Source organism: Triticum aestivum, chromosome 1B (assembly GCF_018294505.1).
Source record: "Triticum aestivum cultivar Chinese Spring chromosome 1B, IWGSC CS RefSeq v2.1, whole genome shotgun sequence".
Lineage (NCBI taxonomy): Eukaryota > Viridiplantae > Streptophyta > Magnoliopsida > Poales > Poaceae > Triticum > Triticum aestivum.
This window is the reverse complement of record NC_057795.1, coordinates 685,214,387-685,236,737: the sequence shown is the minus strand read 5'-3', so window position 1 is coordinate 685,236,737 and position 22,351 is coordinate 685,214,387.

The following is a 22,351-nucleotide window of genomic DNA, read 5'->3' as shown; positions in this document are numbered from 1 at the left end:
GTTTCGTTATGTTGGATTGAGTATTGGACTTGAGAACATTTGATGTATGCCTTGCGACGGGATATCTGTGGTGACAATGGAATGTTCTATTGATTCACTTGATGTATATTTTGGCACTCAACTCGCGGATTCCCGAGGTGACATTGGGGAAATCTATGCATAGGGGTTGATGTGTTTTCGTCCTACGTTCTCGGATAGAAATTTTGGACTGATTCTTTATTGCACGTTGAGGGATTGTTATATGGTCCAATTATGCTATCATTGTTGAGAGACTTTGCACTAGTGAAAGTATGAACCCTAGGCCTTGTTTTCAAGCATTGCAATACTGTTTTTGCTCACTTTTGTTACTAGTTACCTTGCTTTTTTTATATTTTCAGATTACAAAAAGCTATATCTATTATCCATATTACACTTGTGTCACCATCTCTTCGCCGAACTAGTGCACCTATACAATTTATCATTGTATTGGGTGTGTTGGGGACACAAGAGACTCTTTGTTATTTTGTTGCAGTGTTGTTTGAGAGAGACCATATTTCATCCTACGCCTCCCACGCATTGATAAACATTAGGTCATCCACTTGAGGGAAAATTGCTATTGTCCTACAAAACTCTACGCTTGGAGGCCCAACATGAGTCTACAAGAAGAAAGGTTGCATAGTATACATCACCAGAGCACCGATATAGGAGCCGACGTGGGCTCCTTCTCCTCCGCCACGATAGTGTCATAGTGCGTCTGCGACTTTTCCATGGTAAGGCCAACATGCAGCAGTGCGGGGTCCGGCGCCGTGTCGTTGTCGGAGCCCATGGGGTCATCGTCAAAGACCTCGGGCAAGCTGATCGACCGGCATGCGCTGCTCGATCTGCCTGACACGATAGGACTGCTAGGCGGCTTCAAGGGCGGCCACGTCATGCTTCATCTCCGGCAACAGACTATCCCACGGAGCGTTCCTGTTCGCGGTCATGGCAGATGTGGAGCAAAGGGAGGAGGATGTGTGGTGGTGTGAAGTTAGGCGGGTGTGGCCGCCTTTAAATAGCGGACTCCGGTGAGGCCAAGCGTTCGGGTGCGTCAATGTGCGGAGCTGGAGTTGCTTCCTGAAAGTGCAACTAATCCTTGGGTGGTTTTGGTAATTCATAACAACATATAGCTCATCGAACTAATATACTTTCAAGTGAAATACTTCAGGAAGTTCAATGATTGGCATGTCATGGACTAGAGATGTGGACCCCTCAAAATGCTAAGGACAAAGATTGACAAAAGCTAAAGACTCTTCATTTCTATTTTAGTGATCCAAGATCACATTGAGTCCATAGGAAAGTCAATACTATTAAAAGGGGATGAGGTGTTGCTTAATGGTCTACTTTCTGAAAGTTCTTAGTGATATTGCTCCAAAGCCCTCAACCACTTTGTCATTTCCAAATATGTCCAAAACTCAAAGTCAAACTCGGCCACACCGATTTGATCTATCCGGCGCCACCGAGTTCATTTGACATGGCCACTGCCAGAAACCCTAACGATTCGGTTGTTGGGAAACGTAGTAATTTCAAAAAAAATCCTACGCACACGCAAGATCATGGTGATGCACATCAACGAGAGGGGAGAGTGTTGTCCACGTACCCTCGTAGACCGAAAGCGGAAGCATTAGCACAACACGGTTGATGCAGTCGTACGTCTTCACGGCCCGACCGATCAAGCACCGAAAGCACGACACCTCCGAGTTCTTGCACACGTTCAGCTCGATGACGTCCGTCAAACTCCGATCCAGCCGAGTGCCGAGGGAGAGTTCTGTCAGCATGACGGCATGGTGACGATGATGATGTTCTACCGACGCAGGGCTTCGCCTAAGCACCACTACCATATTATCGAGGTGGACTATGGTGGAGGGGGGCACCGCACACGGCTAAGAGTTCCAAGGGATCAATTGTTGTGTCTATGGGGTGCCCCCTCCTCCATATATAAAGGAGGAGAGGAGGGGGCCGGCCAGGAGGAGGAGGCGCGCCCAAGGGGGGAGTCCTACTCCCACCGGAGTAGGACTCCTCATTTTCCTACTTGGAGAGGGAGAGGGAAGGAAGAGGAAGAAGGGAGGAAGGAAAGGGGGGGCTCCCAATTCGGATTGGGCTTGGGGGGGGGCCCTCCCTTGCTCCTTTCCCCTCCTTTCCACTAAAGCCCATTAAGGCCCATATACCTCCCGAGGGGGTTTCGATAACCTCCCGGTGCTCCGGTATTATCCCGATCTCACTCGGAACCATTCCGGTGTCCAAATATAGTAGTCCAATATATCCATCTTTATGTCTCGACCATTTCGAGACTCCTCGTCATGTCCGTGATCACATCCGGGATTCCGAACTACCTTCGGTACGTCAAAACATATAAACTCATAATATAACTGTCATCTAACTTTAAGCGTGTGGACCCTACGGGTTCGAGAACTATGTAGACATGACCGAGACATGTTTTCGGTCAATAACCAATAGCGGAACCTGGATGCTCATATTAACTCCCACATATTCTACGAAGATCTTTATCGGTCAAACCGCATAACAACATACGTTGTTCCCTTTGTCATCGGTATGTTACTTGCCCGAGATTCGATCATCGGTATCTCAATACCTAGTTCAATCTCGTTACCGGCAAGTCTCTTTACTCGTTCCATAATACATCATCCCGCAACTAACTAATTAGTTGTAATGCTTGCAAGGATTATACTGATGTGCATTACCGAGTGGGCCCAGAGATACCTCTCCCACAATCGGAGTGACAAATCCTAATCTCAAAATACGCCAACCCAACAAGTACCTTTGGAGAAACATGTAGAGCACCTTTATAATCACCCAGTTACGTTGTGATGTTTGGTAGCACACAAAGTGTTCCTCCGGTAAACGGGAGTTGCATAATCTCATAGTCACAGGAACATGTATAAGTCATGAAGAAAGCAGTAGCAACATACTAAACGATCAAGTGCTAAGCTAATGGAATGGGTCAAGTCAATCACATCATTCTCCTAATGATGTGATCCCGTTAATCAAATGACAACTCTTTGTCCATGGCTAGGAAACATAACCATCTTTGATAAACGAGTAGTCAAGTAGAGGCATACTAGTGACACTTAGTTTGTCTATGTATTCACACATGTATCATGTTTCTGGTTAATACAATTCTAGCATGAATAATAAACATTTATCATGATATAAGGAAATAAATAATAACTTTATTATTGCCTCTAGGGCATATTTTCTTAAGTCTCCCACTTGCACTAGAGTCAATAATCTAGATTACACAGTAATGATTCTAACACCCATGGAGCCTTGGTGCTGATCATGTTTTGCTCGTGGAAGAGGCTTAGTCAATGGGTCTGCAACATTCAGATTCGTATGTATCTTGCAAATCTCTATGTCGCCCACCTGGACTTGGTCCCGGATGGAATTGAAGCGTCTCTTGATGTGCTTGGTTCTCTTGTGATATCTGGATTCCTTTGCCAAGGCAATTGCACCAGTATTGTCACAGAAGATTTTCATTGGACCCGATGCACTAGGTATGACACCTAGATCGGATATGAACTCCTTCATCCAGACTCCTTCATTTGCTGCTTCTGAAGCAGCTATGTACTCCGCTTCACATGTAGATCCCGCCACGGTGCTTTGTTTAGAACTGCATCAACTGACAGCTCCACCATTCAATATAAACACGTATCCGGTTTGCGATTTAGAATCGTCTGGATCAGTGTCAAAGCTTGCATCGACGTAACCATTTACGACTAGCCCTTTGTCACCTCCATAAACGAGAAACATATCCTTAGTCCTTTTCAGGTATTTCAGGATGTTCTTGACTGCTGTCCGGTGATCCACTCCTGGATTACTTTGGTACCTCCCTGCTAAACTAATAGCAAGGCACACATCAGGTCTGGTACACAGCTTTGCATACATGATAGAGCCTATCACTACAAAAAAAGACACATCCGTGACATTTTGGGTCGAACGGAATTTTTTTCTGTCATACATATGACACTTCTATGACGATAATTGTGACAAAACCCGGTATCATCATAGATGTGGTGGGCTCCTACTTCTTTGACAAAAAGTCATGACAGAAAATGGGCTTTTTGTCCTGGGCGGGCCGGAGACGCAGCTGCATGACATTCTTTGGGCCGTCCATGACGGAAAAAACCGTGGTAGAAGCGAGGGGGAGGAAAATTTCGGGGAGTTGCCGGTTACGGTGGGAGGTCGGGGCGGAGCGATGCGCGTTTCTCTCGTACATACGCACGTGTCTGCGAGGCGTTGGCTCTAACTGAAGCCGAGCGAGGCGTTGGGCTCTAACTGAACCCGAGCGATTGCACTATAGGCTACGCGTTACTGAACCCGAGCGATCGATCGATGGTTGTTAACTGAACCCGATGGAGCGATTCCTTCGCTACTGCTACTAACTGAAGCCGATCGATGCCACCTCTGGGATGAACAGTGAGTGTTGCGGCGGGGGGGGGGGGGTTAGATGAACAGTGAGCGGTGGTGTTGCCTCTGGATGAACAGGAACCCGTGGTGTGGAGGGCTGGATGAACAATAGATGGTGGAGGGGTGACCATGGAGGGGTGGTTCAACATGACCTCGTGGTGTGGAGGGCTGGATGAACAGTAGACGGTGGAGGGGTGCCCGTGGAGGGGTGGTTGAACAGTAGCCGGTGGAGTAGCGCGTGGTGGAGGCTGGATGAACAGGAGCCCGTGGAGGCTGGAGGAGGTCGACGGTGGAGATGAACAGTATCCCGTGGAGTCCTGTTTTGCGGTACGCCACACCCCTCCCCCCGTTTCAACCGTTGCGCTCCAATACAAGTACGTTTCATCCGTTTTGCGGTACGCCACACCCCTCCCGATGAACAGGACCCCCGTTTCGACCGTAACGCTCCAACACAAGTCCGTTTCATCCGTTTTGTGGTACGCCACACCCCTCCCGATCAACAGGACCCCCGTTTCGACCGTAGGAGGTTCGTTTTGTGATATGCCACACCCCTCCCGATCAACAGGACCCCCGTTTCGACCGTAGGAGGTCTGTTTCCTCCGTTCTGTGGTATGCCAGGCCTCATTTCCATCGCCTGTCCCATCCAAGCCGGTTGGCTCCCACGCGTTCCGTTGCCTCCCGATGAACACGACGCATTCTGTTGCCTCCCCATGAACACGACGCATTCCGTTGCCTCCCCATGAACACGACGCATTCCGTTGCCTCCCCATGAACACGACGCATTCCGTTGCCTCCCCATGAACACGAGCCCTCACCGTACGTATGCGCGACTAGGCGTTCGAGACCCCGCCCGTATGTACACATACGTGGCCGCATTTTCTTTCTTGCACCCTGGCCGTGGTACGTACGTGTACATGCTATGTGCACGCCTCTACTACGACACGTACGCCCCTCTACTACGACATGTGCGCGCCTCTACATCGACCAGTATATATATACGTACAAGTTTGCGACCAGAATGACAACGCTACGTACGCTTCGACCAGGTGGGTCCCGACTGTCAGGCAGTTCCTTGCGTGCGAAAATGTAGCTGGTGGGTCCCAGCAGTCGGAGGGGCGAATTGTTTTTTTTGCCCGAACGCACTTCCTTTGCGTGCGAAGATGTAGCTGGTGGGTCCCAGCAGTCAGGAGGGCGAATCGTTTTTTTTGCCCGGACGCACTTTCTTGCGTGCGAAGATATAGCTGGTGGGTCCCAGCAGTCAGGGGGAAACTTTTTTTCACGAGATACGGTGGCCCGTCTGGTGGGTCCCCGCTGTCAGGTGGAGGAATCATTATTTTCCGCGTAATAAGGAGGCACTTCCTTGCTGCAGCCGTGGACCCAGCTGTCAGCCTCTCCACGTACAATCCACGTCCGATGGAAGTCGTTCCTTGACCACGTTGACCACACCGCGCCGAGAGCACCACGGCGGTGGACGACGGCGAGGCCTAGGAAGGGGATGACTCGGAGCCGGGGAAGACTCAGCAGTGGATGCCTACGCGAAGAGGAGTACGAGGGTTCACTGGTTCGGCTGCGGTGTGAGGGTGCTGTCGCCGTAGATTAACAGGGGGTGTGGGTGAGTAGAGGGATGGCCTGGCCAGCGGTGGGAGTAGTAGGGAGCGGTGAGGCCTCCGCGGCATCACAGCCGGCCACGGGAGGCAGGAGCACGCGGCAGGACCGGCGCTGGTTTGGGCAGCTGGAGCAAGAAGACCAGAGGTTGAAGAAGCACTACAACCATTGGATGAACATCGTACGGTAACAGGAGCTATAATCGTTCATATTGACTAAGTTGACAAAGCCCTCCGTCCCCGTCAACTTGGTAGGCCCACAAGTGAGCCTTCCAGTATGCTGGGTTCCAGCTGGCAGGGGGAGTATTCATTTTTGTGTGCGTAATAAGGAGGCACTTCCTTGCGTGCGAAGATAGCTGGTGGGTCCGACAAGTCAGCGGGGGGCACGTTGTTTTTCACGAAATACAGAGGCCCTTCCGGTGGGTCCCAGATGTCAGGTGGAGGAATCATTATTTTGCGCGTAATAAGGAGGCATTTCCTTGTGTGCGGCCGTGGACCCAGCTGTCAGCCTCTCCACGCACAGCCTACTTCCGATGGTGTCGTTCGTTGACCACGCTGCGCCGAGCGCATCCAAGGTGGTGGACGATGGTGAGGCCCCGGACAGCAACGAGCCGGAGATGGGAAGACGCGGGAGTAGAGTCGCAGACGGAGAGGTGTACGAGGATTAACTGGTTCTAGTGCGGTGTGGTTCGGCAGTCGGTGGAGAAGAACAGGAGGTGTGGAGGGTTGGAGGGATGGCCTGGCCAACGGTGGAGTAGCGCTTCATAGCGAAGCGTGCTAAGCAGAGCTGCTAGCAGCAGGAGGCGGGAGGTGGTCCCGGCGGCGCTAGAGGAAGAAGACGAGAGATTGAAGATGGATGCCGGCCGTTGGATGTAAATCCAACGGCTAACATGTCAGAATCATTTGTTGACTAAATTTACAACGACTTGCGTTGGCTTCGACCTATTGGCCCACATTTCAGCCTCCAAAAATGTGGCACGTATTCAACCCATTTTTTCAGAATTTACAGTCTTTTTTTGCGCAATAGAATTTACAGTCAATTTGATCTTTTTTTGAATTACAGCCATTAGCTGGGCTGGGTGAACAATTAATGTAGCTTTCATGCGGCCCATTTATTTTATTTCCTAAAAAATTACACCATTTGCACTATATATAGATACACGATTTTGCTGGGCTGATTTTAATTATAATGTTGGGTTGGGCCAGCAATGTTATCAAAAAATAAAAATGGACTGAGCATTTTGTTATAAATATATTTAAATAATAAGTGATATTATTACATTCGTCCTTAAATCTTACCAAGCTTTTGTACACAATCACTAGGATTTTCGTGCCGAACAATCCATGATTTTATTTGTTAAGAAATTATTTTTATAAGTTAATAAGATGTGGGATATTGTTTTCTTACATATGTAAGTATCTGTTAAATATATAATGACAATAAAAATAATATATAATAACATATAAAATAATTTAAATATATATAGTATAGCTAAAAGGGAAACATAAGTTGTACCTGGCGTTCCTATTCTTATATAACAGACCGCTGCGTTTTCTTCAAAAAAATACATAAATTGGGCTGCCAAAAATAAAACCTCGGATGGGAGGTCCATAGGCCGGTCGATACATGACGGCCTAAGAAAATACAAACAGGCCCTCCCATCCGAGGTCGTGGGCTACGCATGTTAAAAATGAAAGCCTAGACGGGGCAGCCCAAAACCACGTCCAACACTTGCCAAAACTCCGTCCCTCGTTTTCTCTGTGTTTCGCACACTCAACATTGTGTGGGCATTTTGACTGTGCATCATATGAAGATGTGCTATGCATGAATGTTGATCAGCATGATGTTAACTGGCTGATAGTTCCATTTTCGACCACGAATAAAACTTCCAACATGATGTTAACCCTGTTTGAAAAGGCCGTGTTAATATAAATGATTTGCCTCTGAAAGTTGCAGTTTCTTATCTGAAAGTGAACTTGCAGTTTCTTATCTGAAACTGAAACTTGCAGTTTCTTCTCGTCTGCACTTTTATACTCCTATGAAACTACATTTTTTTAAGTGCTAAAAATAGATCTCTAGAATTCATAAAATTCTTCATATGCTCAATACTGCAAATCTGAAATTCAAAAGACATTCATATCTGAAAGTACTCTCAAAATACACAACACAAAACACAATTCACAACCTGCAAATACTGACAACCCTAAGCTCCTCCTGACAATTCACAACCTGCTCGACTATTGGGCTGGGGGCAGTCCCCTCCTATTCCTCGGCGGCAGACAGCCGCCCCGTGAGACGATGTGAACGGCGAGGGAGACGATGGTGGGGAAGCGTCGTTGGGCCAACTTCTTTTCTCCTCTTGCAGTTGGGTTCGGTCGACGAAGACTCCACCAGCTCGCTCTGGCAGGACACCCTCACAAATGGCACCCTGTAGATGCTCGATCCTTCAATCTCTGGTGGATGCTCCATCTGGGATCGATACTCCCATCACCGCTCCCTCACGATCGGATTCGGTGAATCTGTTTGCTTCATGGCCCAGAGGAGCAGCTCTATGTACTCCGGCGCGACTCCCTCCAGGAGTATCGCCGCCTTTTCGCTCTGTTGCAGATATTGGCCATGGATGTCGCCGTCGCCACTAGTTGGTCCTTGTTGTCAAACCAAGACTGTATCTCCTGTTGGGGAACGTAGTAATTTCAAAAAAAATCCTACGCACATGCAAGATCATGGTGATGGCATAGCAACGAGAGGGGAGAGTGTTGTCCACGTACCCTTGTAGACCATAAGCGGAAGCGTTAGAACAACGCGGTTGATGTAGTCGTACATCTTCACGATCCGACCGATCCAAGCACCGAACGTACGACACCTCCGAGTTCAGCACACGTTCAACTCGATGACGATCCCCGGGCTCCGATCCAGCAAAGCTTCGGGGATGAGTTCCGTCAGCACAATGGCGTGGTGACGATGATGATGTTCTACCGGCACAGGGCTTCGCCTAAACTCTGCGACGATATGACCGAGGTGGAATATGGTGGAGGGGGGCACCGCACACGGCTAAGGAACGATCTGTAGATCAACTTGTGTGTCTATGGGGTGCCCCCTGCCCCTGTATATAAAGGAGGGAGGGGGGAGGCCGGCCGGCCCTTGTTGGGCGCGCCAGGAGGAGGAGTCCTCCTCCTAGTAGGAGTAGGACTCCTCCTTTCCTACTCCTACTAGGAGGGGAAGGAAGGGGGAGAGGAGGGGAAGGAAAGAGGGGGCGCCGCCCCCCTCCTAGTCCAATTCGTACCAGAGGGAGAGGGGGCGCGCGGCCCTTCCTGGACGCCCCTCTCTCTTCCCACCAAGGCCCATGTGGCCCATTAACTCTCCGGGAGGGGTTCCGGTAACCCTCCGGCACTCCGGTTTTCTCCGAAATCACCCGGAACACTTCCGGTGTCCGAATATAGTCGTCCAATATATCAATCTTTATGTTTCGACCATTTCGAGACTCCTCGTCATGTCCGTGATCACATCCGAGACTCCGAACAAACTTTGGTACATCAAAACTTGTAAACTCATAATAAAACTGTCATCGTAACGTTAAGCGTGCGGACCCTACGGGTTCGAGAACTATGTAGACATGACCTAGAACTATTCTCGGTCAATAACCAATAGCAGAACCTGGATGCCCATATTGGTTCCTACATATTCTACGAAGATCTTTATCGGTCAAACCGCATAACAACATACGTTGTTCCCTTTGTCATGGGTATGTTACTTGCCCGAGATTTGATCGTCGGTATCCAATACCTAGTTCAATCTCGTTACCGGCAAGTCTCTTTACTCGTTCTATAACACATCATCTTATAAATAACTCATTAGTTACAATGCTTGCAAGGCTTAGGTGATGAGTATTACCGAGAGGGCCTAGAGATACCTCTCCGACAATCGGAGTGACAAAACCTAATCTCGAATTATGCCAACCCAACATGTACCTTCGGAAACACCTGTAGAGCACCTTTATAATCACCCAGTTACGTTGTGACGTTTGGTAGCACACAAAGTGTTCTTCCGGTAAACGGGAGTTGCACAATCTCATAGTTGCAGGAACTTTATATAAGTCATGAAGAAAGCAATAGCAACATACTAAACGATCAAGTGCTAGGCTAACGGAATGGGTCATGTCAATCACATCATTCTCCTAATGATGTGATCCCATTAATCAAATGACAACACATGTCTATAGTTAGGAAACATAACCATCTTTGATTAATGAGCTAGTCAAGTAGAGGCATACTAGTGACTTTATGTTTGTCTATGTATTCACACGTGTATCATGTTTCCAGTTAATACAATTCTAGCATGAATAATAAACATTTATCATGATATGAGGAAATAAATAATAACTTTATTATTGCCTCTAGGGCATATTTCCTTCAGTCTCCCACTTGCACTAGAGTCAATAATCTAGATTACATAGTAATGATTCTAACACCCATGGAGTCTTGGTGCTGATCATGTTTTGCTCGTGAGAGAGGCTTAGTCAACGGGTCTGCAACATTCAGATCCGTATGTATCTTGCAAATCTCTATGTCTCCCAGTTGAACTTGGTCCCGAATGGAATTGAAGAATCTCTTGATGTGCTTGTTCCTCTTGTGAAATCTGGATTCCTTTGCCAAGGCAATTGCACCAGTATTGTCACAGAAGATCTTCATTGGTCCCGATGCACTAGGTATGACACCTAGATCGGAAATGAACTCCTTCATCCAGACTCCTTCATTTGCTGCTTCCGAAGCAGCTATGTACTCCACTTCACATGTAGATCCCGCTATGATGCTTTGTTTAGAACTGCACCAACTTACAGCTCCACCGTTTAATAAAAACACGTATCCGGTTTGCGATTTAGAATCGTCCGGATCAGTGTCAAAGCTTGCATCGACGTAACCGTTTACGACTAGCTCTTTGTCACCTCCATATATGAGAAACATATCCTTAGTCCTTTTCAAGTATTTCAGGATGTTCTTGACCGCTGTCCAGTGATCCACTCCTGGATTACTTTGGTACCTTCCTGCCAAGCTTATTGCTAAGCATACGTCAGGTCTGGTACACAACATTGCATACATGATAGAGCCTATGGCTGAAGCATAGGGAACATTTTTCATTTTCTCTCTATCTTCTACTGTGGTCGGGCATTGAGTTTGACTCAACTTCACACCTTGTAGCGCAGGCAAGAATCCTTTCTTTGCCTGATCCATTTTGAATTTTTTCAAAATTTTGTCAAGGTATGTGCTTTGTGAAAGTCCTATTAAGCGTCTTGATCTATCTCTATAGATCTTGATGACCAATATGTAAGCAGCTTCACCGAGGTCTTTCATTGAAAAACTTTTATTCAAGTATCCTTTTATGCTATCCAGAAATTCTATATCATTTCCAATTAATAATATGTCATCTACATATAAAATTAGAAATGCTACAGAGCTCCCACTCACTTTCTTGTAAATACAGGCTTCTCCAAAAGTCTGTATAAAACCATATGCTTTGATCACACTATCAAAGCGTTTATTCCAACTCCGAGATGCTTGCACCAGTCCATAAATGGAACGCTGGAGCTTGCACACTTTGTCAGCACCTTTGGGATCAACAAAACCTTCCGGCTGCATCATATACAACTCTTCTTCCAGAAATCCATTCAAGAATGCAGTCTTGACATCCATTTGCCAAATTTCATAATCATGAAATGCAGCAATAGCTAACATGATTCGGACGGACTTAAGCATCGCTACGGGTGAGAAAGTCTCATCGTAGTCAACCCCTTGAACTTGTCGAAAACCTTTTGCAACAAGTCGAGCTTTATAGACAGTTATATTACCATCAGCGTCAGTCTTCTTCTTAAAGATCCATTTATTCTCAATGGCTTGCCGATCATCGAGCAAGTCAACCAAAGTCCATACTTTGTTTTCATACATGGATCCCATCTCAGATTTCATGGCTTCTAGCCATTTTGCGGAATCCGGGCTCATCATCGCTTCCTCATAGTTCGTAGGTTCATCATGGTCATGGTTTTAAATAGCGGATAGTGGGCTGGTAGCGGATTGTGGTCCACGTAGCGGAATGCGGATAGCGGGCGATATTGCGGGCTCTATGTCCGCGTAGCGGATTTTTAAAAGCACTAGATTATTGGTTATATTTCTAGATCCTTAACAAACAATAATAATACTTAATTTGAGCAATAGCGGATGCTATTGCGCTAGCGCTATTGCGGACGCAATAGCGGATGCTATTTCTGCTATTTGAAACTATGATCATGGTCAAGTAACATGACTTCCAGAATAGGATTACCGTACCACTCTGGTGCGGATCTTACTCTGGTAGACCTACGAGGTTTAGTAGAAACTTGATCTGAAGTTTCATGATCATTATCATTAGCTTCCTCACTAATTGGTGTAGTTGTCACAGGAACTGGTTCTCGTCATGAACTTCTTTCCAATAAGGGAGTAGATATAGCTATCTCATCAAGTTCTACTTTCCTCCCACTCACTTCTTTCGAGAGAAACTCCTTCTCTAGAAAGGATCCATTCTTAGCAACGAATGTCTTGCCTTCGGATCTGTGATAGAAGGTGTACCCAATAGTCTCTTTTGAGTATCCTATGAAGACACATTTCTCCGATTTAGGTTCGAGCTTATCTGGTTGAAGTTTCTTCACATAAGCATCGTAGCCCCAAACTTTAAGAAACGACAACTTTGGTTTCTTGCCAAACCACAGTTCATAAGGCGTCGTTTCAACGGATTTTGATGGTGCCCTATTTAACGTGAATGCGGCCATCTCTAAAGCATAATCCCAAAACGATAGCGGTAAATCAGTAAGAGACATCATAGATCGCACCATATCAAGTAAAGTACGATTACGACGTTCGGACACACCATTTCGTTGTGGTGTTCCAGGTGGCGTGAGTTGCGAAACTATTCCACATTGTTTCAAGTGTAGGCCAAACTCATAACTCAAATACTCTCCTCCACGATCAGATCGTAGAAACTTTATTTTCTTGTTACGATGATTTTCTACTTCACTCTGAAATTCTTTGAACCTTTCAAATGTTTCAGACTTGTGTTTCATCAAGTAGATATACCCATATCTGCTCAAATCATCTGTGAAGGTGAGAAAATAACGATACCCGCCGCGAGCCTCAACATTCATTGGGCCACAAACATCAGTATGTATGATTTCCAACAAATCAGTTGCTCGCTCCATAGTTCCGGAGAACGGCGTTTTAGTCATCTTGCCCATAAGGCACGGTTCGCAAGTACCAAGTGATTCATAATCAAGTGATTCCAAAAGTCCATCAGTATGGAGTTTCTTCATGCGCTTTACACCGATATGACCCAAACGGCAGTGCCACAAATAAGTTGCACTATCATTATTAACTCTGCATCTTTTGGTTTCAACACTATGAATATGTGTATCACTACTATCGAGATTTAATAAAAATAGACCACTCTTCAAGGGTGCATGACCATAAAAGATATTACTCATATAAATAGAACAACAATTATTCTCTGATTTAAATGAATAACCGTCTCGCATCAAACAAGATCCAGATATAATGTTCATGCTCAACGTTGGCACCAAATAACAATTATTCAGGTCTAAAACTAATCCCGAAGGTAGATGTAGAGGTAGCGTGCCGACCGCGATCACATCGACTTTGGAACCGTTTCCCACGCGCATCGTCACCTCGTCCTTGGCCAGTGCTCGCTTATTCCGTAGTCCCTGTTTCGAGTTGCAAATATTAGCAACAGAACCAGTATCAAATACCCAAGTGCTACTACGAGCTCTAGTTAGGTACACATCAATAACATGTATATCACATATACCTTTGTTCACTTTGCCATCCATCTTATCCGCCAAATACTTGGGGCAGTTCCGCTTCCAGTGACCAGTCTGCTTGCAGTAGAAACACTCAGTTTCAGGCTTAGGTCCAGACTTGGGTTTCTTCTCTTAAGCAGCAACTTGCTTGCTGTTCTTCTTGAAGTTCCCCTTCTTCTTACCTTTGCCCTTTTTCTTGAAACTAGTGGTCTTGTTGACCATCAACATTTGATGCTCCTTCTTGATTTCTACCTCCGCAGCTTTTAGCATTGCGAAGAGCTCGGGAATAGTCTTGTTCATCCCTTGCATATTATAGTTCATCACAAAGCTCTTGTAGCTTGGTGGCAGTGATTGGAGAATTCTGTCAATGACGCTATCATCTGGAAGATTAACTCCCAATTGAATCAAGTGATTATTATACCCAGACATTTTGAGTATATGTTCACTGACAGAACTATTCTCCTCCATCTTGCAGCTGTAGAACTTATTGGAGACTTCATATCTCTCAATCCGAGCATTTGCTTGAAATATTAACTTCAACTCCTGGAACATCTCATATGCTCCATGACGTTCAAAGCATCGTTGAAGACCCGGTTCTAAGCCGTAAAGCATGGCACACTGAACTATAGAGTAGTCATCAGCTTTGCTCTGCCAGACGTTCTTAACGTCGTCAGTTGCATCAGCAGCAGGCTTGGCACCCAGCGCTGCTTCCAGGACATAACTTTTCTGTGCAGCAATGAGGATAATCCTCAGGTTACGGACCCAGTCCGTGTAATTGCTACCATCATCTTTTAACTTTGCTTTCTCAAGGAACGCATTAAAATTCAACGGAACAACAGCACGAGCCATCTATCTACAAACAAACATAGACAAGCAAAATACTATCAGGTACTAAGTTCATGATAAATTTAAGTTCAATTAATCATATTACTTAAGAACTCCCACTTAGACAGACATCTCTCTAGTCATCTAAGTGATCACGTGATCCAAATCAACTAAACCATAACCGATCATCACGTGAGTTGGAGTAGTTTTCAATGGTGAACATCACTATGTTGATCATATCTACTATATGATTCACGCTCGACCTTTCGGTCTCCGTGTTCCGAGGCCATATCTGCATATGCTAAGCTCGTCAAGTTTAACCTGAGTATTCTGCGTGTGCAAAACTGGCTTGCACCCGTTGTAGATGGACGTAGAGCTTATCACACCCGATCATCACGTGGTGTCTGGGCACGACGAACTTTGGCAACGGTGCATACTCAGGGAGAACACTTCTTGATAATTTTAGTGAGAGATCATCTTAAAATGCTACCGTCAATCAAAGCAAGATAAGATGCATAAAGGATAAACATCACATGCAATCAATATAAGTGATATGATATGGCCATCATCATCTTGTGCTTGTGATCTCCATCTTCGAAGCGCTGTCATGATCACCATAGTCACCAGCGCGACACCTTGATCTCCATCGTAGCATCGTTGTCGTCTCGCCAACTATTGCTTCTACGACTATCGCTACCGCTTAGTGATAAAGTAAAGCAATTACAGGGCGTTTGCATTTCATATAATAAAGCGACAACCATATGGCTCCTGCAAGTTGCCGATAACTTCGGTTACAAAACATGATCATCTCATACAATAAAATATAGCATCACGTCTTGACCATATCACATCACAACATGCCCTGCAAAAACAAGTTAGACGTCCTCTACTTTGTTGTTGCAAATTTTACGTGGCTGCTACGGGCTTTTAGCAAGAACCATTCTAACCTACACATAAAAACCACAACGATAGTTTGTCAAGTTGGTGCTGTTTTAACCTTCGCAAGGACCGGGCATAGCCACAATCGATGCAGCTAAAGTGAGAGAGATAGACACCCGCCAGCCACCTTTAAGCACGAGTGCTCGTAACGGTGAAACCAGTCTCGCGTAAGCGTACGCGTAATGTCGGTCCGGGCCGCTTCATCTCACAATACCGCCGAACCAAAGTATGACATGCTGGTAAGCAGTATGACTTGTATCACCCACAACTCACTTGTGTTATACTCGTGCATATAACATCAACGCATAAAACCAGGCTCGGATGCCACTATTGGGGAACGTAGTAATTTCAAAAAATTTCCTATGCACACGCAAGATCATGGTGATGGCATAGCAACGAGAGGGGAGAGTGTTGTCCACGTACCCTCGTAGACCGTAAGCGGAAGCGTTAGCACAACGCGGTTGATGTAGTCGTACGTCTTCACGATCCGACCGATCCAAGCACCGAACATACGTCACCTCCGAGTTCAGCACACGTTCAGCTCGATGATGATCCCCGGGCTCCGATCCAGCAAAGCTTCGGGGATGAGTTCCGTCATCACGACAGCGTGGTGACGATGATGATGTTCTACCGGCACAGGGCTTCGCCTAAACTCCGCGACGATATGACCGAGGTGGAATATGGTGGAGGGGGGCACCGCACACGGCTAAGGAACGATCCGTAGATCAACTTGTGTGTTTATGGGGTGCCCCCTGCCCCCGTATATAAAGGAGGGAGGGGGGAGGCCGGCCGGCCCTTGTTGGGCGCGCTAGGAGGAGGAGTCCTCCTCCTAGTAGGAGTAGGACTCCTCCTTTCCTACTCCTACTAGGAGGGGAAGGAAGGGGGAGAGGAGGGGAAGGAAAGAGGGGGGCGCCGCCCCCCTCCTAGTCCAATTCGGACCAGATGGAGAGGGGGCGCGCGGCCCTTCCTGGCCGCCCCTCTCTCTTCCCACCAAGGCCCATGTGGCCCATTAACTCTCCGGGAGGGGTTCCGGTAACCCTCCGACACTCCGGTTTTCTCCAAAATCACCCGGAACACTTCCGGTGTCCGAATATAGTCGTCCAATATATCAATCTTTATGTTTCGACCATTTCGAGACTCCTCGTCATGTCCGTGATCACATCGGAACAAACTTCGGTACATCAAAACTTGTAAACTCATAATAAAACTGTCATCGTAACGTTAAGCATGCGGACCCTACGGGTTCGAGAACTATGTAGACATGACCTAGAACTATTCTCGGTCAATAACCAATAGCGGAACCTGGATGCCCATATTGGTTCCTACATATTCTACGAAGATCTTTATCGGTCAAACCGCATAACAACATACGTTGTTCCCTTTGTCATCGGTATGTTACTTGCCCGATATTTGATCGTCGGTATCCAATACCTAGTTCAATCTCGTTACCGGCAAGTCTCTTTACTCGTTCTGTAACACATCATCTTATAACTAACTCATTAGTTACAATGCTTGCAAGGCTTAGGTGATGAGTATTACCGAGAGGGCCCAGAGATACCTCTCCGACAATCGGAGTGACAAAACCTAATCTCGAATTATGCCAACCCAACATGTACCTTCGGAAACACCTGTAGAGCACCTTTATAATCACCCAGTTACGTTGTGACGTTTGGTAGCACACAAAGTGTTCTTCCGGTAAACGGGAGTTGCACAATCTCATAGTTGCAGGAACTTTGTATAAGTCATGAAGAAAGCAATAGCAACATACTAAACGATCAAGTGCTAGGCTAACGGAATGGGTCATGTCAATCACATCATTCTCCTAATGATGTGATCCCATTAATCAAATGACAACACATGTCTATAGTTAGGAAACATAACCATCTTTGATTAATGAGCTAGTCAAGTAGAGGCATACTAGTGACTTTATGTTTGTCTATGTATTCACACGTGTATCATGTTTCCGGTTAATACAATTCTAGCATGAATAATAAACATTTATCATGATATGAGGAAATAAATAATAACTTTATTATTGCCTCTAGGGCATATTTCCTTCATCTCCAACATCCTAACTAGCTTCAGAGGGTCGCCGTCTGCGATCCTCACGTATCGGTTGTACTCCTCCATCGATCTACTTCTCCACAGCACCTTCACTCGCCGGTGGTGGTTTTTGAATGGAAGAGGAGAGGAGCGGCACTGGTTTTGGATTAGAACGGGAGAGGAGCGACGCTGGTTTTGGACTGGAACAAGAGAGGAGGGGCGGTGTTTTTGAAATGGAAGAGGAGAGGAGTGGCGCTGGATTTAGATTGGAACAGGAGAGGAGCGGCGGTGGATTTAGATTGGAACAGGAGAAGAGCGGAAGAGCGGCGCTGGTCTTGGAAGTATTTTTTTTGTTGTTTTGTGTATTTTGGGTCAAAGTTTGACCACGTACTGTATGTGACAAGCAAAATGTGAATGCATGTCACCAAAAATTGTATCGTTTGGTTCGTATCTGAATGTACTTTCAAATTATATTATTTTTGCAACGTATAACATATATTTTATGTGTGAAAATCATGGTCAATTATGACCTAGAATAAAAGGGAGACTAGTTAATGTGGGGTCGCTTTCTTAATTGAAGGGTAAATTGATTTTGATTTTGTTCCAGTCACAGCGCGCCGGCCCTCTCGCCCAATCCTAAATCGCTGCCGCATGCTCCTCTCCCTCTTCTCCATTGCAAAACCACCTCCTCTCCTCTCCATCATCTCCATTCCAAAACCACCATCTCGCCTCTCCCTCTTCTGATCTTCTCCATTGCAAAACCACCTCCTCTCCTCCCCATCATCTCCATTCCAAAACCACCGTCTCGCCTCTCCCTCTTTTGATCTTCTCCATTGCAAAACCACCTCCTCTCCTCTCCATCATCTCCATTGCAAAACCACCTCCTCTCCTCTCCATCATCTCCATTCCAAAACCACCTCCTCTCCTCTCCATCATCTCCATTCCAAAACCACCGTCTCGCCTCTCCCTCTTCTGATCTTCTCTCCATTGCAAAACCACCTCCTCTCCTCTCCATCATCTCCATTCCAAAACCACCTCCTCTCCTCTCCCTCTTCTCTATTGCAAGACCACCGTCTCTCCTCCCATCTTCCAAAGCTAGCACCGGACCACTCAGAACGACATCTATGGAGAGGATGCAGCAGCGAATCAGGCAGATCGCCGGCGGCGACTAGGCAAAGTTAGCCAGGTTGAAGGAGATCCTTAGTTGGTTTGACAATGAGTGGGAGATTTCGAGGACGGTGAGGGCCATGTGGCAATGTATGCGAAAGAGCAAGATGGCGGCGATGAGGGCGGCGATGTACATGTACTCCTCAGCGACAGTCACGCCGCAGTTCTCTGAGTTCATCGAGTATCTCCTATGGGCGATGGAGCAGACAGATTCTCTCGAGGCGATAGTCAGGCGGAGGTGGTGGGCGTACAGGTCGAAGGTTGAGCACCCAGAGGATAATGAATCGATCGAGTATGGTGTGCCGTTCATGAGGGTGTAGAGCCGGCCGGAGCCACAGGAGTATTCGTTCTCCCATCGCAATAGGAGGCCGGATGGCGTGACGTCGCTTCCCCGACGTTCTCCACGGTTCCCTCGACGCTCGCCTCGTTTCAACGGTGGCAGTAGGGTTTAAGGTAAGCTTCACACTAACCTAATCTTCCACCTGCTCATGCTTACAATCAGTGTGACAGCTAATGAAAATCATGCTTACAATCAGTCTCCGAGTACTACGCCAATCACCCTAAAATAGCTCTAGACCTTTGGGTCAAAGTTGTGACATAGTGTACAAATAAACAAAAATAGATTGGTGCTTCTTTCAGAAAAGAGTACTCCCTAGAAAACTGCCAATATAAGCTTCTAGTATTTGGTTAGAGGATTTGCTGCCCAGAAAGATCCGTCCACATAGAGCGCCACACATCCCACTGGTTGTGGTGGATGCCAATGCGTGCATGCAGCATGGTTGGTGTCGGTAATTTTTACTTGGCACACCTCGCACTCTGCATATATGCCGGTTCCATACGTACATTTGTGCAGTTCCACCAAAATGCAGCTGAATAACCCTGTTTGCACAGATAATGAAAAAGCGTGATTACATTATAGTGGCACTAGTTGATGAAACACACAAAATAAATAGAAGAAAATATTGCGATAGTATCATAGTATGCCATGCTGCGAGGGCAAGATGGGCCCTGCGACGCCTCATACGGTACTCCTCATACTGGACATCGTCCCAAGTCTCCCGGATACACCTTCTGCCAGTGATGAACATCAGTGTAGAGCAGTAGTACAAGGAGGCGCCTTGAGACATTCAAATCTCTATTTTTGTACATATCAACTAAAATTAAGCACCCCAGTTTGCAGAAACGCTTAAACATTAACAATGGGACTAGTTGATGAAACATACTTTAACAAAGAGAAGCACTTTCTTTATCTACATTGGAAATGAAATGATAGAGATGACACTCGCTCTATTTTAACTGTATTATTACTTCATTTTATCAGTGACACTAGGGTCGAGCAGGTGGCAAACGAGGTGTACCGTGCGTCACAAGGATGGAGGCCGGGGGTGCTTAGACTGGGATGCTAAAGCTGGCTCTTTCAGTCACCAACATGGATGATTCAATTCATGGGACCTTTTGGTGCAGTTCACCTAAAATGAAGCAATGTCCCGTGAGCTAGCAGCTTCTTCTTCAATTTTTTTAAGAAAAGGGCTCCAGCCCCGGTTCCATTTCCATCAGAAAACGAAACCCACGGAGCTTCTTCTTCATTAGTTGCAATAAAATTGAGCAACATCAAGGTTGGTTGTGAAGCTCCTGGAATGCTCAACTATAATTTGGATATCATTTGTGCAGTTCAACTAAGATCGAGCATGAAATGTGTATCTCTGTTTGCACAAAAAAGGTGGAAAGGAGGGTGACTAACAAGTAACAAGTGATTAAACATGCATCAAATGAAAAGAAGCATGTTCCTTATCTGAATGGAAATCCTACAAGGACAGTAGCAATTTCTAAAGCAGTGGCATTGCTAGATATTAGTGTGGGCATCAGGATTAACTATGACAACCGTTAAATACGACATTACTTTGGGCACGGGAGAGTAGGCGGACCAGGACAGTTGCATTTCTAACGAAAAGAACCAACTTATCTTAATGGGAAATTTTAGCAGGACATGTAAAGAAGTGCCATTAATTCATATTAATGGAGGCATTACATTGAAAACAACATTGGTTTAATGTGTCCTTACTTTTAACAGTGCGACTACTACATTTTACCAGTGGCATTACATAAGAGTGGCTAGGGGCAACAAACATCAGAACATGATATCTGGGTTGGTCCCATTTTTGTTCGGTATAGCCACCTTATACTGTGTGAGGCTAGCAAATCTAGTGCTGGACTTACTCTGTTGACTTGTCCCCCAGTCCCCACTTTCTTTACTTTTTCAACCAATAGATCGGGTTTATATTGAGTTTGTACTGCGTTTCCCTTTATTTCCCTATTAGACCTAGAGACCAGTTGGATAGCCAGTCTCTGCTACTTTTCGCCCCCATTATTTCCTCTTTCGACCAAGTCCTAGATTCAGGTAACAAATCCTCCCCCACCCCACCCCCTTTCTTCCTTGTTTGAACCAAGTAGTACTAGATTCGAGTGCATGAACTAGTTTAACCTCTTAAACGTAAAAAAATTAGGTGGTTTTGAACAACCGATCAATCCTATCTACGAGGGGGCCATGAGAAATAGGAAAAGTTACAAATGCAGCGACGTCAGGAGCTCGGGAAGTAGAGCAAGGCCGGTTTCGAAGGAAGTTATACTTGATGGTCGCCGGGATGTCGCTAGGTGGGCGGTGGGAGGCCGGATCTGCCCACACTACGGCAGCGAGGAAGAAGAGGTCGGAGGCCCTCCCTCGCCAGCGGTGCTTGGGAGAGAACGGCAAGGTAGGCTGATCGGGACGCGCCCAGCAATGGGTAAGAGCCGTTGCCGAGGACGACCGCGTGAACGTTGCACCTTCTCACCTTCCCCGGCGGAGAGGATCCGGCTGGATTTGTGACCAGCTGTGAGCAGAGAGAGAGAGAGTGTGGCCACCGCTGTCGTGTTTAGATCTGGAGAGGCCGAGACGGTGTGAAGGGAGCAACACTAGCAAGCAAGCGCGGAGGCTCCTGCCTATATAGTGGAGTAGTACTTAGTTTTCTTTTGTCTACCTGAGCCGGCTTGACCTCGTCAATGACTGTCGAGAAGTCTTCATGCACGTGGCCCGGAGGCGCAGTTGTCGTCATTTTGATCTGGAGCGCCGGATTATAACATATAACACGAAAAAATGCCACATGACAAGAAATCATAACCTCACTGCCCAAAGGAGACAACATGAATCCCGACGGACAAACTAGACGAGGAACAAAGCTCAAATTAAAGATAAACTCGTAGAAAAGGGGTCCGTCGATAGATGTCTAATTAACATAGCCGGCTTGACCTAGATGGCAGACGAGTAGTCACTGTTCGTGCATGTGCCCCCAATGACTAGCCCAACTCAGTTGTCGCTGTTTAACCCTCGCAGTGTTCCAAAGCACATGACACATAATTTTGTGAGATGACAAGAAACTTTTTTTAGTTTTCTCACCACAACTACAGCCATGTACAACACAACCTGCACGATATGTAGACGATAGCCAATCCAGGCGT